The sequence below is a fragment of the Salvia hispanica genome, chromosome 4 (assembly GCF_023119035.1).
Source record: "Salvia hispanica cultivar TCC Black 2014 chromosome 4, UniMelb_Shisp_WGS_1.0, whole genome shotgun sequence".
NCBI classification, from domain to species: Eukaryota; Viridiplantae; Streptophyta; class Magnoliopsida; order Lamiales; family Lamiaceae; genus Salvia; species Salvia hispanica.
In genome coordinates, this window is record NC_062968.1 from 1 (window position 1) to 4,602 (window position 4,602).

The window sequence follows — 4,602 nt, forward strand, 5'->3', positions numbered from 1 at the left end:
GGCTCACTGTTGTGATCTATAAAAGCTAATGTTTTGATTGAATAAAGGTACTGATGAGGTGCGTGTCATCGGCGGCGCAGGCAGCCAAAACGACGACGGCGTCAAAGGTGTCGGATTGTGCTCAAATTCGGTCGGGAGTTGCGGAACGTGCCTACTACCGATACTCATGGCAATGCCATGACCGGCGATGTATTTTGGGCATCCGAGGTCGTCCGAGGGGCGAAAATGCCAGGTTACTGTCCTGATACACAAAAGTTACTGTTGTATATAAAGGAAGTCACTGTTCTGGTTCATCGTAATTCTTCGTGGTTACTGCTATAATTCATCGAAGTGACTCTATCGGGCTCACTGTTGTGATCTATAAAAGCTAATGTTTTGATTGAATAAAGGTACTGATGAGGTGCATGTCATCGGCGGCGCAGGCAGCCAAAACGACGACGGCGTCAAAGGTGTCGGATTGTGCTCAAATTCGGTCGGGAGTTGCGGAACGTGCCTACGACCGATAATCATTGCTATGCCATGACCGGTGATGTATTTTGGGCATCCGAGGTCGTCTGAGGGGCGAAAATGCCAGGTTACTGTCCTGATACACAAAAGTTACTGTTGTATATAAAGGAAGTCACTGTTCTGGTTCATCGTAGATACTGTTATAATTCTTCGTGGTTACTGCTATAATTCATCGAAGTGACTCTTCTAAATCATCGGGCTCACTGTTGTGATCTATAAAAGCTAATGTTTTGATTGAATAAAGGTACTGATGAGGTGCGTGTCATCGGCGGCGCAGGCAGCCAAAACGACGACGGCGTCAAAGGTGTCGGATTGTGCTCAAATTCGGTCGGGAGTTGCGGAACGTGCCTACTACCGATACTCATGGCAATGCCATGACCGGCGATGTATTTTGGGCATCCGAGGTCGTCCGAGGGGCGAAAATGCCAGGTTACTGTCCTGATACACAAAAGTTACTGTTGTATATAAAGGAAGTCACTGTTCTGGTTCATCGTAATTCTTCGTGGTTACTGCTATAATTCATCGAAGTGACTCTATCGGGCTCACTGTTGTAATCTATAAAAGCTAATGTTTTGATTGAATAAAGGTACTGATGAGGTGCATGTCATCGGCGGCGCAGGCAGCCAAAACGACGACGGCGTCAAAGGTGTCGGATTGTGCTCAAATTCGGTCGGGAGTTGCGGAACGTGCCTACGACCGATAATCATTGCTATGCCATGACCGGTGATGTATTTTGGGCATCCGAGGTCGTCTGAGGGGCGAAAATGCCAGGTTACTGTCCTGATACACAAAAGTTACTGTTGTATATAAAGGAAGTCACTGTTCTGGTTCATCGTAGATACTGTTATAATTCTTCGTGGTTACTGCTATAATTCATCGAAGTGACTCTTCTAAATCATCGGGCTCACTGTTGTGATCTATAAAAGCTAATGTTTTGATTGAATAAAGGTACTGATGAGGTGCGTGTCATCGGCGGCGCAGGCAGCCAAAACGACGACGGCGTCAAAGGTGTCGGATTGTGCTCAAATTCGGTCGGGAGTTGCGGAACGTGCCTACTACCGATACTCATGGCAATGCCATGACCGGCGATGTATTTTGGGCATCCGAGGTCTCCGAGGGGCGAAAATGCCAGGTTACTGTCCTGATACACAAAAGTTACTGTTGTATATAAAGGAAGTCACTGTTCTGGTTCATCGTAATTCTTCGTGGTTACTGCTATAATTCATCGAAGTGACTCTATCGGGCTCACTGTTGTAATCTATAAAAGCTAATGTTTTGATTGAATAAAGGTACTGATGAGGTGCATGTCATCGGCGGCGCAGGCAGCCAAAACGACGACGGCGTCAAAGGTGTCGGATTGTGCTCAAATTCGGTCGGGAGTTGCGGAACGTGCCTACGACCGATAATCATTGCTATGCCATGACCGGTGATGTATTTTGGGCATCCGAGGTCGTCTGAGGGGCGAAAATGCCAGGTTACTGTCCTGATACACAAAAGTTACTGTTGTATATAAAGGAAGTCACTGTTCTGGTTCATCGTAGATACTGTTATAATTCTTCGTGGTTACTGCTATAATTCATCGAAGTGACTCTTCTAAATCATCGGGCTCACTGTTGTGATCTATAAAAGCTAATGTTTTGATTGAATAAAGGTACTGATGAGGTGCGTGTCATCGGCGGCGCAGGCAGCCAAAACGACGACGGCGTCAAAGGTGTCGGATTGTGCTCAAATTCGGTCGGGAGTTGCGGAACGTGCCTACTACCGATACTCATGGCAATGCCATGACCGGCGATGTATTTTGGGCATCCGAGGTCGTCCGAGGGGCGAAAATGCCAGGTTACTGTCCTGATACACAAAAGTTACTGTTGTATATAAAGGAAGTCACTGTTCTGGTTCATCGTAATTCTTCGTGGTTACTGCTATAATTCATCGAAGTGACTCTATCGGGCTCACTGTTGTAATCTATAAAAGCTAATGTTTTGATTGAATAAAGGTACTGATGAGGTGCATGTCATCGGCGGCGCAGGCAGCCAAAACGACGACGGCGTCAAAGGTGTCGGATTGTGCTCAAATTCGGTCGGGAGTTGCGGAACGTGCCTACGACCGATAATCATTGCTATGCCATGACCGGTGATGTATTTTGGGCATCCGAGGTCGTCTGAGGGGCGAAAATGCCAGGTTACTGTCCTGATACACAAAAGTTACTGTTGTATATAAAGGAAGTCACTGTTCTGGTTCATCGTAGATACTGTTATAATTCTTCGTGGTTACTGCTATAATTCATCGAAGTGACTCTTCTAAATCATCGGGCTCACTGTTGTGATCTATAAAAGCTAATGTTTTGATTGAATAAAGGTACTGATGAGGTGCGTGTCATCGGCGGCGCAGGCAGCCAAAACGACGACGGCGTCAAAGGTGTCGGATTGTGCTCAAATTCGGTCGGGAGTTGCGGAACGTGCCTACGACCGATAATCATTGCTATGCCATGACCGGTGATGTATTTTGGGCATCCGAGGTCGTCTGAGGGGCGAAAATGCCAGGTTACTGTCCTGATACACAAAAGTTACTGTTGTATATAAAGGAAGTCACTGTTCTGGTTCATCGTAGATACTGTTATAATTCTTCGTGGTTAGTGACTCTTCTAAATCATCGGGCTCACTGTTGTGATCTATAAAAGCTAATGTTTTGATTGAATAAAGGTACTGATGAGGTGCGTGTCATCGGCGGCGCAGGCAGCCAAAACGACGACGGCGTCAAAGGTGTCGGATTGTGCTCAAATTCGGTCGCGAGTTGCGGAACGTGCCTACTACCGATACTCATGGCAATGCCATGACCGGCGATGTATTTTGGGCATCCGAGGTCGTCCGAGGGGCGAAAATGCCAGGTTACTGTCCTGATACACAAAAGTTCCTGTTGTATATAAAGGAAGTCACTGTTCTGGTTCATCGTAATTCTTCGTGGTTACTGCTATAATTCATCGAAGTGACTCTATCGGGCTCACTGTTGTAATCTATAAAAGCTAATGTTTTGATTGAATAAAGGTACTGATGAGGTGCATGTCATCGGCGGCGCAGGCAGCCAAAACGACGACGGCGTCAAAGGTGTCGGATTGTGCTCAAATTCGGTCGGGAGTTGCGGAACGTGCCTACGACCGATAATCATTGCTATGCCATGACCGGTGATGTATTTTGGGCATCCGAGGTCGTCTGAGGGGCGAAAATGCCAGGTTACTGTCCTGATACACAAAAGTTACTGTTGTATATAAAGGAAGTCACTGTTCTGGTTCATCGTAGATACTGTTATAATTCTTCGTGGTTACTGCTATAATTCATCGAAGTGACTCTTCTAAATCATCGGGCTCACTGTTGTGATCTATAAAAGCTAATGTTTTGATTGAATAAAGGTACTGATGAGGTGCGTGTCATCGGCGGCGCAGGCAGCCAAAACGACGACGGCGTCAAAGGTGTCGGATTGTGCTCAAATTCGGTCGGGAGTTGCGGAACGTGCCTACTACCGATACTCATGGCAATGCCATGACCGGCGATGTATTTTGGGCATCCGAGGTCGTCCGAGGGGCGAAAATGCCAGGTTACTGTCCTGATACACAAAAGTTACTGTTGTATATAAAGGAAGTCACTGTTCTGGTTCATCGTAATTCTTCGTGGTTACTGCTATAATTCATCGAAGTGACTCTATCGGGCTCACTGTTGTAATCTATAAAAGCTAATGTTTTGATTGAATAAAGGTACTGATGAGGTGCATGTCATCGGCGGCGCAGGCAGCCAAAACGACGACGGCGTCAAAGGTGTCGGATTGTGCTCAAATTCGGTCGGGAGTTGCGGAACGTGCCTACGACCGATAATCATTGCTATGCCATGACCGGTGATGTATTTTGGGCATCCGAGGTCGTCTGAGGGGCGAAAATGCCAGGTTACTGTCCTGATACACAAAAGTTACTGTTGTATATAAAGGAAGTCACTGTTCTGGTTCATCGTAGATACTGTTATAATTCTTCGTGGTTACTGCTATAATTCATCGAAGTGACTCTTCTAAATCATCGGGCTCACTGTTGTGATCTATAAAAGCTAATGTTTT

General features: G+C 46.2%; 2 long non-coding RNA genes across 7 annotated transcripts; both read left to right on the forward strand.

Moving 5' to 3' along the window:
- The first annotated feature begins 50 nt into the window (after positions 1-50).
- LOC125217797 lies at positions 51-1,549 on the forward strand. 3 transcript variants are annotated; one of them, XR_007175806.1, is made up of 5 exons: positions 51-232; positions 390-574; positions 752-936; positions 1,094-1,278; positions 1,456-1,549. It is a non-coding gene; the product is annotated as an uncharacterized LOC125217797 (long non-coding RNA). The 3 variants fall into 3 exon arrangements; XR_007175808.1 differs by having other exon boundaries at positions 1,127-1,278; XR_007175807.1 differs by having other exon boundaries at positions 423-574.
- A 251-nt stretch (positions 1,550-1,800) lies between these two features.
- LOC125224541 lies at positions 1,801-4,523 on the forward strand. Of its 4 annotated transcripts, none has more exons than XR_007176881.1 (8): positions 1,801-1,981; positions 2,159-2,343; positions 2,501-2,685; positions 2,863-3,047; positions 3,207-3,391; positions 3,549-3,733; positions 3,911-4,095; positions 4,253-4,523. It is a non-coding gene; the product is annotated as an uncharacterized LOC125224541 (long non-coding RNA). The 4 variants fall into 4 exon arrangements; XR_007176884.1 differs by having other exon boundaries at positions 4,286-4,523; XR_007176882.1 differs by having other exon boundaries at positions 3,582-3,733.
- Positions 4,524-4,602: the final 79 nt, after the last annotated feature.